Raw genomic sequence first — 15,749 nt, 5'->3', positions numbered from 1 at the left:
TTGAGAGCGAGTAGGTAGTAGTGAGGAGCTTATGAGAGGCTTATCGAAGGGTAGCCTATGCTAGCGAGATGTAGAGTATTTGTGAGTTGGGATCCTAGGAGGAGGACTTGGGGTGAATGTTGATGCGGTGTGGGCGGTAGTATTAGGCCCGTACTACCGAAGACACCAGATCCGTGCATAGTCCAAGTAAGAATCCTTCGGGTACTAGGGAGCAAGTAGGGTTGAGTTATCGAGTGCGAGTATACTCGAGCGAGTCCTTGATATTTTTTATGTTATATTTTAGAGGCATCATGGTTGAGACACGCCATAGACCGGGGACAAGCGAGGGGGTGCGATCGATGAGGAGCTCTGCCAGATGATTCATGATAAGGTGGCTGCGGCCATCCGAGCTGAGATACCAGAGATGTTCGGGTCTATCAAGACCACACTGATTGAGACCTTTGATGAACGGTACGCCGCTCTTACTGACGTTGTTGTTGCCATGACCACTAGGGGTGCAAACGAGCCAAGCTACTCGTGAGCTATTCGGGATTGGATCGATAAAAGCTCGACTCGAAACCGATTTTAAACGAGCCTAAGTCGAGATCGAGCTCGAGCCTATGTCACTAAGCTCGATTAGGCTCACGAGCCTAAACGAGCCTTTATATAAAATAATTTATTATTATTGTTATATATTAAAATAAAAACATATTTTGGTATTAGGGATTTAGGGTATTAGTAAACGAGCTTCTTAACGAGCTCGAGTCGAGCTTAAGCTTATTTAGGCACGTCAGACAAAAAACGAGTTGAGCCCGAGCCCAAGTCGAGCTTGTATAATTATTTACGAGCTCGAGCCGAGCTAAGTACAAGAAGCTCGAATCGAGCCGAGCTCGAGCTCGAGCCTCACATAACTTAAACGAGCCCGAGCCGAGCTTGACCAGGCTCGGGCTCGGCTCGGCTCGTTTGCACCCCTAGCGGCCACCGCAGCCGTCGTTGCTGCTAGGCCGCAGGGGGGTGACTCATTGCTGTATCGGGAGTTCAGCAACACGAAGCCACCAGAGTTTGATGGGATGCAGGATCTGATTGCTGTGATGAGATGGATATCTGATATTGAGGGATGCTTCTACACCTGTTCGTATCCAGAGCATCTGAGGGTTCAGTTTGCATTAAACCAGCTTCGCTTGGGAGTGAAGGATTGGTGGAAATTTGTGACGGATCATCTTACTTCTACAGAGATCTCAGCGGTGACCTGGGAGAGGTTCACCACTATGTTCAAAGACGAGTACGTTCCCCCGGTGGAAAGGGAACGGTTGGCCCATGAGTTCTTGAGCCTCAAGCAGGGTACTGATTCAGTCACTGTGATCACCAGGAAGTTTCATGAGAGGGCGATGTTCTGCCCTGAGAACGTGGCGTATGAAGTGGCGCGTATGAGCCGGTACTTGAGCATTCTGAGGAGGGACATTCGGGAGTTCGTATCGAGCTCGACATATCGGATATTTGCTGAGCTTCAGGTAAATTCCTGGAAGAGGGAGATTGAGTTGGAGACTCAAGCTAGGGAGGAGGCCGAGTCTTAGGGGTTGGATAGGCGGCCGACACAGGCTCAGCCGGCAGCCAGGCGGGCAAAGCCCGCCGATTCAAGATCTGGAGGCTAGAAGGGCCGCACTTGCAGAAAGTGTGACAAGGGACATGATGGAGTTTGTCGATTTGGTGCTTGCAACAAATGTGTCAAGGAGGGGCATATAGCCAAGGACTGCCCCATGGGATTCATGTTTTGCTTTCATTGCAACCTGACGGGCCATCAGAAGGCCGAGTGTCCGCAGCTGCGGGGGACACCACAGGGAGCACAGCAGGGATCTGCCCCTACCGTCGTGCGCGCTACTGAGGTTCGGCCAGTGAAGGCCGAGGCACCGAAGGCTCGCGGGAGAGCCTTCCAATTGACAGTGGAGGAGGTCCGCGCAGCGCCCGACGTTGTGGCTGGTATGTATTCTGTTACTATTTGTTTATGATGAGATCTTGTGTTTATATTATGATATACGTATGTACTTTCCTTGTGAATTCCGTACCTGCTTTGGTGCTGTTTGACTCGGGTGCGAGTTGGTCATTTGTTTCATTAGCATTCAGTATACACATCAGTATCCAGCGAGAGGCGATGAGTCGACCTCTACGAGTTTCTATAGCTAACGAGCGAGCAGTGTATGCCACGGACTTGATTCGAGGATGTGTGCTTGAAATTTTCGGCGTTGGGTTTCCGATAGATCTGGTCCCGATTGCGATGGGGGACATATGTGTCATCGTGGGCATGGATTGGTTGAGCCGAATTGGGGCTGTGATAGACTGCGAGCAGCAATTGGTGACGATTCGAGATCCTAGTAGGGGAGTGCTGACAGTCTATGGCGAGGGAACTCGAAGTGGGTCAGCATTCTGTTCGGCTGCCAGAGCTAGGCAGAGTTTGCAGCAGGGCTGGAAGGGGTTCGTAGCTTATGTGATAGATACCCGGGAGGCCTTGGGGAGCGTCGATCCTTTTTGTCAAGAAAAAGGATGGTTCACGTCGGATGTGCATCGACTATCGGGAGCTGAACAAGTTAACGGTCAAGAACCATTATCCGCTGCCGAGGATGGATGATTTGTTCGATCAGCTTCAAGGGGCATCTTGGTTTACGAAGATAGATTTGAGGTCCGGATATCACCGGATGAGGGTACGTGAGGAGGATATCCAGAAGACGGCGTTCAAGACGCTATATGGGCACTATGAGTTTGTGGTAATGCCGTTTGGGCTCACCAATGCACCAGCAACGTTCATGGATCTCATGAACAGAGTATGTCGGCCGATGTTGGGTCGATTGGTAATCGTGTGTATTGATGATATTCTAGTGTATTCTAGATCCCGAGAGCAACATGAGAAGAATTTGAGGGAGATCCTCGGGGTATTGAGGTCGGAGATGCTTTATGCCAAATTCTCCAAGTGTGATTTTTGGTTACGAGAGGTCCAATTCTTGGGGCATGTGTCACACCCCCAAACCAAGGATGGCGAAAACGTCCGGGGGTGGAGGACTTCATGTGTAGTATCATAACAACAATGGCAATAGTGATGAAAGTAAACACAACCAACATATATATAATTGAAAGAGTTACATCATTGTATGAATTACATGTTTCAAAATCAATTACAATATGTTGTCAAAATATGATAAGTTTGACGCCTCAACGCCCCATCCTCAAAAGTACTTTGTTACCTGTTTAGCGATTTCCTGAGAATACAAGTAGTTTGAAAAAGTGTCAACACAATGGTTGGTGAGTTCATAAGTTTTTGTATATAATTATAAAAAAAGCTTGTCTCGTAATTGTATAGTTGTTCCAGAAAAATCCGATATTTTCCTTAAAATGAATACTGTAGTCTTGTATCCAAAGACTGAAACGTATGAGTAATCTTCCTTATTTACAGAAATAATGTGAGTTTATTTAAATATAAACGCGTATGATATTAGTGAATTTCTCGTAAATTCTTAAGTTTGTTAATACTTTCTGTGAGTTATTATAACCATACTATGACCTAGGTGGCCTGAAAACGACGTTCTTTGGGCGTCGTAGAACTGAAATGACACTTGTCACCACAGACCTGCCGGTCTAGCTGTTTGCAAGCAGCTCTGGTGTGGGTTTGTCAAGCCCAATATAGATCTATATACAACTATCACGCTCTCCCTCCAGGAGAGTCTGGTTACAATACAGGACTTGTGATTTATACGAAGCGAATGTCTCACAAAGTTATTAACGAATTTACACTTAACATAATGAAAGTTTCCCTTTTGTATAAATGTACTCTTCTGAAATGTATGCATTTGGAAATGTATCATAAACTATACCTATTATAGTTTATCAAAACAAGGGTAGTAAAAGCAAAGTACGTAAACTATACTTAACATAGTTTTAATAAAATGTTTGTGTGTAATGGGTATACTTCAATAATAACCCTTTGTTTAATCTATGCTTTATTTAGTAAAAATCCATTTGTTAACTGGTGTATATCTAGATACTAACACAAGAATATCATATATTGCAATAACACAAAAACACATAATAATATACACCTTGCTCAACATGTTACAAAGTGAAATGAAATTGCTAGTGCTTTTCTGATTCTAACATTTTCTGTAACTGTTATTAGAAAATTTGTAGAAAAATCATAAAATGTCCAAATCAAGTTCTGTAACTTCTGAGAGTTTGGAAAGTGAGTCTAGTTTGTTCATAATTTTTATTATAATTTTTAATGACCTCTTACTTGTGTGAAAAAGTCCATAATCGCAGACTGGTCCAGATTGATGTTTAAAATGATAGGCAGTTTTGTAAAAATCACCATAAATTGTAGAAAAATCGTATGGAGATGTGCAAGTAGTCATTTTAAAGCTAAGAAGTGGAACTACATGCACCTAAAAAAGTTTTGAAAAATAAAATGTTTAAGTTGTCCAAAACAGTCCGTGAATGGAGTCCAACTTTTCTGATGAAAGCTGTTAGAAAAATTTAGTTATGTTCTTGGTGTTTTAACTTGTATTCCCCCCTAAAAACTTAAGAAAACATAAAAATGTAGGGGTATGAACTCACCTTGAGTGATTTCAGTAGGTAAGTGTTGAAGAAGAGAAGTGTTCAACCCAAGAACACTTGAAGAATCACTTGAAGATTCGAAGATCTAACAAGAATGTGATGATGTTTGTGTAACAAATCTTTGATTTTGAGTAGGAGGATGTGTAATAATCATAAGAAAGATGATGATACTTACTAATTGTAGGAGAAGAGTCTTGGAGTATGCCTTGAAATTCTTGAATTAGAGAGTAAAAGATGAGAGAGTTTGGAGTGTGATTCTTGGTAAAAATGAGAGAATGATTAAAGTGTGAGGAGAGAGGATGGATGTTCCAGCCCTAAGAACGTGGGAATAGTTGTAAATAGTGAGAAAGGACCTATGGAGTGACTAGGGATTGGCTGGTGGTGAATAGTGACATGGAGTGGGTATGTGAGTGGTTGCTTGTGTCATAGAAATAAGTAAAGTCAACACTCTACCTTTGTACTTCACCCACTCTCTTTTGGATAAGGTTTTATCCTTAAAAATGTGATTAATTAATAGTTAAGGGTCCTTATATGTTAAAATAAAGTTTTGGGTGAAAATCCCATGTTAAAACAATTAAAAACGGGCCTAAAATGCGAATTTAGTCGAAAACCGGGAGAAAAAGCGTTCCCAGCGAGACCTCTCGGTCCTAGGCCGAGGTTCGGTCCCTAGGCCGAGGTTCGGTCCTTGCTGGTGCCGAGTCGGAAGTGGGTTGCGAACCAGAGGCGAGATGCGAAGGGTCCTAGACCAAGGGTTCGGTCCGAAGCTCAGAAGCGAGGGTCAGAAGCGAAAGTGGTCAGAAGGGAAGGTTCGGTTCGGTTCTTCTTCATCAGGAGGGTTCGGTTCAGTTCTTCTTCATCAGGAGGGTTCGGTTCGTAAGAGGGGTTTCGGTTCCTAAGAGGGGTTTCGGCTCCTTAAGTCCGTTTTTCGCGTAGACTTCCGTTTTTGGGCTGTTTTTGCCAAATTCGAGGGTCGGGATGCCCCGAGTGATTATAGAAAGTCGAGAGAGATTTTGAGAGAGATTCCACATACTTAGAGAGATTTGGGAGAGATTTGACATACTTGGAGAGATTTCACATACAGAGAGATATTTGGGAGAGATTTCACTTTCTTAGAAAGATTAGGGAGAGATTTGACATTCTTGGAGAGATTTCACATACAAAGAGATATTTGGGAGAGATTTCATATTCTTAGAGAGATTTGGGAGAGATTTGACATACTTGGAGAGATTTCACATACAGAGAGATATTTGGGAGAGATTTCACATACTTAGAGAGATTTGGGAGAGATTTGACATACTTGGAGAGATTTCACATACAGAGAGATATTTGGGAGAGATTTCACATACTTAGAGAGATTTGGGAGAGATTCTCGATAAGAAGAGATAGAGTGAAAACGATTGAGAGCGGTTTCGTGTGTGACGAATGTGAGTGTCCGGCTTCGCAATGCAAGGTCCGTAAACCCCGTTATGCCATGTTTTAGGATCTTACACACTCCCTATGAGTATGCAACATTGTTTTATTGTTCTTGTTCATTGTTTAGCACTAAGGTTAAAGAAATTTAAACACACAAACTTTCCAAGTGATGTTTTCTCATTAAGATAGTGAGTTATACAGAAATTACATAATACAAACCCTATTATACAAGGTTTAATTGAGTTGACCGGTTTGACTCGTTGACCTTTTCCGGCTTAGACTTGACCCGAATTTGACTATTGTCACAGCATGTTGTTAATCAAAATGGGATATTGGTCGACCCGGCCAAGATTGAGGCGGTGATGAGTTGGGAAGTGCCGAAGTCCACCACAGAGATCAGGAGTTTTCTAGGGTTGGCCGGGTATTATCGGAGATTCATTCAGGATTTCTCCAAGATTGCAGTGCCACTCACTAGGTTGACCCGAAAGGATGTTGCTTTTTCATGGGGTCCAGAGTAACAGACCTCGTTTGAGACTCTTCGCCGAAAGTTGTGCGAAGCCTCAGTGTTATCCCTTCCAAAGGGAGTTAAGGATTTTGTGGTATACTGCGATGCATCGATATCAGGGTTGGGTGCAGTGCTTATGCAGAGGGGGCATGTGATAGCATATGCATCGAGACAGATGAAGCCTCATGAGGCGAGGTATCCCACTCATGATCTAGAGTTGGGAGCGGTAGTGTTCGCCCTCAAGATCTGGCGCCACTATTTGTACGCGGTTCGGTGCACCATTTACATGGACCACAAGAGTTTGAAGTATTTGATGGATCAGTGCAACCTGAATATGCGGCAGAGGAGATGGCTAGATGTGGTGAAGGACTATGATTGTGAGATTCTGTACCACCCGGGTAAGGCAAATGTGGTAGCCGATGCCCTGAGTCGGAGGACAGAGAGTGTTCCGATACGAGGTATGTGTAAGAGAACAACTGTGATGACTCTGGTGTTAGATACCATTCGTGAAGTACAGGAAGAGGCTGTGAGACCGGAGAACCGCAAGAAGGAGCGAGTGATTGGGAAGGTATCTGAGTTTGTGACTAATAGCTGAGGGCTTATGACTTTTCATGGTCGGATCTGGGTGCCGTTTATTGGCGGGGCACGCAGTGTTTTGATGGAGGAGGCGCATAGATCGAGATTCCCGATCCATCCCGGGGCTACTAAAATGTATTTGGACTTGAAGAAGGACTATTGGTGGCCTTGTATGAAGAGAGATGTTGCGTGGGTTGTAGAGAGGTGCTTGACCTGTCGTCAGGTTAAGGCCGAGCACCAGCGGCCACATGGCAAGTTCCAGCCACTTGAGGTTCCCTAGTGGAAGTGGGAACAGATTTCTATGGATTTCATCACCAAACTGCCAAGAACCCTAAGGGGTGTCGATGCAATTTGGGTGATTGTGGATCGATTGACAAAAAGTGCTCACTTTCTTGCTATCAGTGAGAGTTCTTCCGCCGAAAAGTTGGTAGAAATATATGTGAGGGAGGTGGTGTCTCGGCATGGGGTGCCGATTCGATTGTGTCAGATCAAGATGTACATTTTACTTCAGGTTTTGGAAGAATTTTCATGAGGAGTTGGGTACGAGGTTGCATTTCAGCACTGCTTATCACCCTCAGACCGACGGTCAGAGTGAGTGGACTATCCAGACACTCGAGGACATGCTTCGGGCATGTGTATTAGACTTCAGAGGAAGTTGGGATACGTATCTGCCTTTGGCTGAGTTTTTCTATAACAACAGCCACCATTCGAGCATTGGTATGCCTCCCTTCGAGCTATTGATTGGAAGGAGGTGTCAGATTCCCATTTGTTGGGGAGAGGTAGGACAGCATGTGATGGGTAGTATAGAGATAGTACTCCAGACGACTGAGCAGATTCAGCAGGTCAAGCAGAGGTTGCTGACGGCCCAGAGTCGCCAGAAGAGCTACGCTGATAGGCGTCGCTCAGAGCTCGAGTTTCAGGTTGGTGATTTCGTTCTCCTGAAGGTATCACCTTGGAGATGTGTGATTCGATTCAGGAAGAGAGGCAAGTTGGGACCTCGATATATCGGTCCGTTCAGGGTGTTAGTGAGGGTGGGTAGGGTAGCGTATCGTTTGGAGCTACCTGCCGAGCTGATTCAGATTCATGATACCTTCCACGTGTCTCAGTTGAGGAAGTGTATTGCCGATGAGTCAGCAGTGGTTCCATTAGAGGACATTCAGGTGGATGCGAGCCTGAACTATGTTGAGAGGCCGATCGCAATCCGAGATAGGAGGATCAAGGCTCTGAGGAACAAGGAAGTAACCCTGGTTCAGTTCCAGTGGCAACATCAGAAGGGGTCCGAGCTGAATTAGGAGCCGGAGTTAGAGATGCGAGAGTAGTATCCGGAATTGTTTGCAGAGCGAGACTTCGAGGGCGAAGTCTGATTCTAGTGGAGGAGAATTGTAACATTCCGGGATTTCAGGTATTATTTTTATCATTCATTTTGGATTCTAAGAGAGAGAGAGAGAGAGAGAGAGAGACTCGACGAGTTGATGCCTAGACTCGTCGAGTAGTGTCGCGTGGTGATGATTGGATTAATGAGTGGACTCGACGAGTCGGTGAGGGGACTCGACGAGTCCATGTTGGCAACTAAAACCCTAATTTCATGGGTCTGAGCCCTATTTAAAGGACCTTATAGCCCTTCATTGTGGCTACCTTCGTCCTTGAGAGCACCAGATCACCTAAGAGTCCTTGTGAGTGAGAAAAGAGGCCATTGTTCATCATCCTTGTGTGTTTTAGCAAGAAGGGAAGAAGAAGGTCAAGCTAGGAGAGTTAGAGAGCTTGGATCTACTTTCATTTGGGCATAGGAAGCTATTTGAGGCATTAATCAGAGCTTATTCTCGTGTTCTTGTTGATATAGTCAAATCTAGGGTTTCTTCATGCCTTGATTAGCTTGTATTTGGAGAGTGAGAGGTCCCATGGAAAATTGGTACCTAGATCTGGACCTTAGAAGGTCCAAAGAGTCCCAAATGATTTGCTTTATGCCTTTCCTCTTGAGTTGTGGACTTAGGTTACCATTTTAGAGGTTATTTCACCAAAAGAAGCCTTGTAGGCGTTGCATGGGTGCCAAGATGTGACCTTTTCGTGATTATCATGATGGGGAAGGTCAGATCTACAGATTAGAGAAACAGATCTGACATCAGAAGGCCATTTGAGTTTGAGCATGGAATGAACTCGCCGAGTGCATGAGCAGACTCGACGAGTCGGACCGAGTTGTCCCGTGACTCACACAGTTGGTGACTCGCTGAGTTGGGGGAAAGACTCGGTGAGTCAGTTGGGATTTAGGGGACTGGAAATTCTGTTTGAACTCGCCGAGTCAGTGCCTGACTCGACGAGTTGGGTCAAAGGAGTGGCCATTGACCAATGTTGACCAGAGTTGACTTGTGTTGGCTTAAGGGCATTAGTCAAATTAAGTCAGGAAGGTATTAATTAGAGATGTATTTATGCTATAGGAGGAAGCTAGGTCGGAGGATTGAGCACGAGTGATTATTCGACATCTTCGAGGTGAGTCTTCTCACTATGCCTTACCCGACGGGGTAATTATGTAAGACCGGAAGGTCTTATGTGTAGGATGACAATGTGATGTATGTTGTATATGTTATTTGTTATGATATGAGTATGACGATATGGACTGGAAGGTCAATAGAGTTATGGGATGGAAATCCCCTGAGACACTTGGATCGGAAGATCCCATAGAGCTATGGCCTGGAAGGGCGTATGTGCTGTGCGTGGTATCTTGGGGAACTCACTAAGCATTATTGCTTACCGTTTTCATGTTATGTGTTTCAGGTACCAGTGATGATCTTGGAAAGGCGCCGGCATGATCAGTACACACTTATGGTGGAGATGTTTGAGATTCTGGGAATTTGATTTGCACTTATGTTATGTAAAAAAAATTGATACATGTTTTCGAGAATTATGATTGGAGTATTTTTATTAAATTAAAAACGAAAAATTGTTTTAAAATTTCGGTGTTACAGATCTGCTAGATCGGTATCCTGGTATATAGGATGATGCTATGTTAGTGACCTGGTTAGGTCGGTATCCTGGTTATAGGATGTTGTTATGATTGATGATCTGTTAGATTGGTATGATTGTTATATATATATATATATATATATATATATATATATATATATATATATATATATATATATATATGCAAGTGTATGATATTTATGTACATTACACATGTTTGTTGATTTGGAGCTGGGTTGAGGCGGTCCTGCTTTGTGCTGAAGGCCAACATACCCAAGACGGTCCGGATAAACTAAATGCCCTGTAAAGGAATTCACTCAGTCCGAAGGCCCAGCGAGCGGTTCAGATTGGCTGTAGGTCTTGCAAGGCGGTCCAGACATGCCGAAGGCTCGAAGAGTGGTCCAAATAGACTGAAGGCATGTGAGGCAGACCAGTCAGGCTGACGGCTTATTATGCATGCTTTTTGTTATGTATTTGTTATATGATATGGTTATATTTGTATGGTGTTGGTATTTTGGGGAAACTCACTAAGCTTTATGCTTACGATTTTAGTTTACTATTTCCGGTGCTTTAAATGTCTTGACAAGGCGAAGGCGTAATCGTACACATCCTCGTGTTTTGGACTTATGGTCTCTGGGAAACTCTGATAATAAACCATTTTTAGAAATACAAGTGTAATACTTATTGGTCTTTAAATGTTTTAAAAAGTTTTAAATTGTCTTGAGTTTTATGGGTGTTACAATTTCAAACAAGTTTGTGTCTTATTATTATCATTGACGGAGCACATATTAAAGGGAAATAATTAGGCATCATGTTCCTAGTAGTATGCATGATGGTAATAACCAAATCCTCCTATTGCATTTGGTGTTGGATAAACTGAAAGTGGGGAGTCATGGATATGGTTTTTATCAAGACTCAAAGAATGTATTGGGGACATGCCATTTTTGGTTATCATGTTAGATAGAGCCAATTCAATTGAAATGACTATTCAAGATGTGTTTCCGAAAACATATCACGGACTCTGTTGTCACCATTTGTTGATGAATATGAGAACAAATATCGAAAAACAATAGAGAACATAATTTTTGTTTTGGGAGGCTGCAAAAGCTTACCAGCAATCTGATTTCAAATAAAGCATAGGTAGGTTACGTCGTGCATTGAACGAAGACTATCATACACGGCTAGATAAAATCGTTTTCGAGAAATGGTCAATGTCATGTTTCCATGTGGTTTGGTACAATATTATGACATCAAATAACGTCGTTTCAATCAATTCGTTATCAAGAGACGTACAAAACTACCAATAATAATGTTGATTGATTTCTTTCGAGCAACTATGCAACAATCATCGTGTCAACGACGTAATGTTGGAGGTAAATATTTATATTATAATACTTTCATAATAATTGTTGTATAACTTTTTGTGCATGACAAGATATACGTAAAAAAAATATAGCTGAAAGCAAAAAAAAGGTATTACTGAGTACGCTGAGAAGGTTATCGATAAGAGGATCAACAAATCCTCGGGTTTCCGTGTATACGAGATTGATCAAAGCATATGAGGTGACTAACCAAATGAAAAATGGTATATTAAACCTAGAATCTCATTGTTGCACGTGTGAGAAATGAAAATTTTCAGGTATACCTTATTCTCATGCTATGGCGGTATTCAAGGAATTGAGATATCAACACTTCAATACATAGGTGTCATCGTATTTCATAATGGAAACATATCGATCGATGTATATAGAGTTTGTGTTTCATGTGCTAGTTTTAGTTGAATACAAAGAACTGGATGAAGTGATGGTTGTATTATCACCATTTCGATTGGGAAGGAGAACTAAGCATTCCTTATAAGGGGTGTGGATACCTTCCCTATCACAACGCATTTTAAAGCCGTGAGGATAGCAGATTCCATAAGATCTCTACAATTAAACGTGACCGTGTGAGAGCAATTCAGGGATGGGTGCCCTCCTGTGAAGTTTTCGTGTCGGGAGCCCAAAGCAGACAATATTGTGATACGTGCTAGAGGAGGATGTTACAAAATCCCCTCAATGTGATAATGGGGGCGAATATAATAACACACAATTTCATGAATATTTTTCCACACACGGTATTTAATTTCACTTCTCATGTCCTTACACATCACCTCAAAATGTTAAATCGGAACGAATGCTTCGTACAATAAATAATACCATTCATACCCTTCTCTTTCAAGCCCATATCCCACCCATTTTTGGGTACAAGCCTATCATATGGCTACCATTTACTTAACATAATTCCATCAACCTACATCAAAAACAAAACTCCACATTTTCGCCTTCTCAAACAGCATCCAACGTACACTCACCTTCATGTTTTTAGATGCCAATGATTCCCTTACATTCAATACCCACATAAACTCTCTCCCCGCTCCGCACCTTGCATCTTCATCGGCTACCCCTCACATCATCGTGCGTACCGTTGCCTTGACTTGTCATCCCACAAAATTATCATTTCTCATCATCTCATATTTGATGAGAACACATTCCCTTTCCGATCTGTCACCCCAACTAAATCTCCCACTTATACCTTTCTTGATGATGATTATGATCCACCTCCTTCATCTCGGTTTCATTCCCACACCAAAGCTACCATATCTCCATCAACTCCATCTTAAGACCCTACTCCCACCACATCGGTCTCTCCCGAAACCTCTCCCACCTCCAACTCTACCATAGACCCCCTCCCTTCCATCCCATAACGACCCACTTCAAGTGTAACCACTCACCACATGACTACTTGATCCCACAACAGTTTACTTAAAGCCGTTGACCCCCTTAATATCCACACATCGTCCATCTCCTCTGTCACACGGTCATACTTACAGGCTATTCAGGATCCTAACTGGCAAAAATCTATGCACGATGAATATAATGATCTTATTGAAAATGGAACTTGGACCCTTGTCCCATGACTTACTGGGGTCAATATTGTTCGCTCTATCTGGCTCTTTCGCCATAGGTTTCATGAATATGGGTCCCTATCTCGCTACATGGCACGACTTGTAGCTAATGCCTAATGGTCGCAGCCAACAACAGTGTATAGATTATGAAGAGACTTTCAACCCGATTGTCAAATCAAAAACTATTCGTACTATTCTCAACATTGCGGTGTCACACAATTGGCCGATTCACCAGTTGGACGTGAAAAATGCATTTCTTCACGACAATCTTTAAGAGACAGTTTACATGCACCAACCTCCCAGATTTAGAGATCCTTAGTTTCCAGATCATGTATGTCACCTACAAAAATCTTTATATGGTCTCAAATAGGCACCCAAAGCTTGGTTTCATAGATTTGCTTAACATGCCTCTACTATTGGTTTTTAGCATAGTCGCACTGACCCATCTTTGTTTATTCTTCAGACTTCTGATGATATGGCATATCTATTACTTTATGTTGATGATATTATTCTCACCACTTCATCTATAGCTATGTTTCAACAGGTTATTTCAAAAATGAGCAATGAGTTTGTCATGACAGATCTCGGAGTTCTGAACTATTTTATGGGTATATCTACAGTTCGATCTACTACTGGCTTATTTCTTTCTTAGCGGAAATACACCAGTGACAATCTCCAGCGTGCTCATATGATGAACTGCAATCCCTGTCGCACACCTGCTGAACCAATTCGCAAACTGTACTCCTCCGGGCCTCCCATTCAGGACTCGACTCTCTATCACAGTCTAGCTGGCACTCTTCAGTACCTGACATATACCAGACCAAATATTGTGTTTGTTGTTCAGTAGATATGTCTTTACATGTACGACCCCAAAGAGCAGCACCTCCATGCTCTGAAGTGTATTCTTCGCTACATTCGAGGTACCCTCGATCATAAGCTACAAATTCATGTATCCACTACTACGTCCCTCACAACTTACTCTGATGCAGACTAGGGGGTGTCTTGCTTCCTGACGTTCCACTTCAAGATATTGTGTATTCCTTGGATACAACCTCATTTTATGGTCCTCCAAGCATCAAGGTGTCGTTTCCCGATCCAGTGCAGATGCGGAATATCGTGGTGTGGCCAATGTTGTAGCCGAAACGGCTTGGCTTCACAATCTTCTCCTAGAGCTCAGATGTCCCACCAAAAAAGCAACCTTAGTCTATTGTAACAATGCTAGTATGGTATACATGTCTTCTAACCCGGTCCAATACCAACGGAACAAGCATATAGAGATCGATATTCATTTTGTTAGAGACGAGGTTGCTCTCGGACACATACATGTCCTACATGTCTCTTCGACAACTCAGTATGTAGATATTTTTACCAAGGGACTCCCGTCTACTCTGTTTATTGACTTTCGTTCCAGTTTAAACGTTCGTTTTATACCTTCCAACAAAAATAATGGAGATGTTAGTGTATGTATATCCAACCCATCTTGTATGTAGCCCACATAGTTTGTATATAGTCCATATGTTGGCCTCATTGTAATCATGTATATATACCTTGTAACTCTCGGTATGACAAAGTAATATTCAATTGTGATAATACTTAATAATCAAAGTTTATTTATTAAGATATATGATTAATTTTTAGGGGATTGTTTATTTATGTTTTAATAGTATGTTACCCAGTCTATAGTATGTTTATAGTGAAAATTACATAAATGCCCTACGAACTTTCTAGGGTTTATCTTTTTAGTCCCTAAACAATTTTTGTGGCCTTATAAGGGAACGAAGTTGTGTTTTTCGGGTCGATTACATCATTTTGGCCAAAATGAAGGAGTCACCTGGTTACTTCTTTGACATATTGACATTTTTTGACCAATTTTCTTATATTGCCTTTGAATTTTCCCCACTCTTGGACTCTCTCTCTCTCTCTCTGACTTTGTGAAAGTCAACTTTTCCCTCCCTCCCACTGAATTACTGCGAAGGAACGAAGGGGGAACAAGAGCGGTCAAGGATTGTCACCCTCGACCACCCACTCCCACTGGGAACCACCAAGAGTCGCCACCAGCACCCACCATCGTGTTCTCTTGGGCTGCCAAGTGCCAACACAACCCACACCCACCCATTATCACTGTTGTTGCCGTGGATGGAGGTCGATATAATGTATGCCAAAACGACCCGCTTTCAAAGGATCAACTCCAATCAATCTCTCGGATCGTCTAAACCAAGTCCTCCGGTGGGCCCTAGGCTTAGTCGAGATCTTTTTCAGTCGACACAACCCCGTTTGGCATGGCTACAAAGGCGGTAACCTAAAATGGCTCGAGCGGTTATCCTATGTCAACACCACCGTCTACCCCTTCACCTCCCTCCCCCTCCTCGCATACTGCACCCTCCCTGCCATCTTCCTCCTCACCGGAAAGTTCGTCATGCCGGAGATTAGCACCTTAGCAAGTCTCTTCTTCATTTCTCTTTTTCTCTCCATTTTCACCACCGGAATCCTCGAGCTACGGTGGAGCGGTGTCAGCATTGAGGAGTGGTAGAGGAACGAGCAATTTTGGGTGATCGGGTACCAATCGTGGGGCCCACTATTTGGGAAGTTGTTCTTTGCGTTTTGGGTGATTGTTCATCTTTATCCGTTTCTTAAAGGTCTTATGGGAAAGCAGAATAGGACCCCGACTATTGTGCTTATATGGTATATACTTCTTGCTTCGATCTTCTCGTTGCTTTGGGTCAGGATTGACCCGTTTGTGTTGAAAACTAAAGGACCCGATGTCTGTACTCAGAACAA

The 15,749-nt window shown here is 42.9% G+C and overlaps 1 pseudogene; it reads left to right on the top strand.

Moving 5' to 3' along the window:
- Positions 1–15,126: 15,126 nt before the first annotated feature.
- LOC145067374 (cellulose synthase A catalytic subunit 7 [UDP-forming] pseudogene) lies at positions 15,127–15,501 on the top strand (annotated as a pseudogene).
- Positions 15,502–15,749: the final 248 nt, after the last annotated feature.

Source organism: Lactuca serriola, chromosome 8 (assembly GCF_051521515.1).
Source record: "Lactuca serriola cultivar US96UC23 chromosome 8, Lser_US96UC23_V15, whole genome shotgun sequence".
In the NCBI taxonomy this organism is placed as follows: Eukaryota; Viridiplantae; Streptophyta; class Magnoliopsida; order Asterales; family Asteraceae; genus Lactuca; species Lactuca serriola.
The sequence above is the reverse complement of the archived record's forward strand: the minus strand, read 5'-3'. Positions and strand labels throughout refer to the sequence as shown.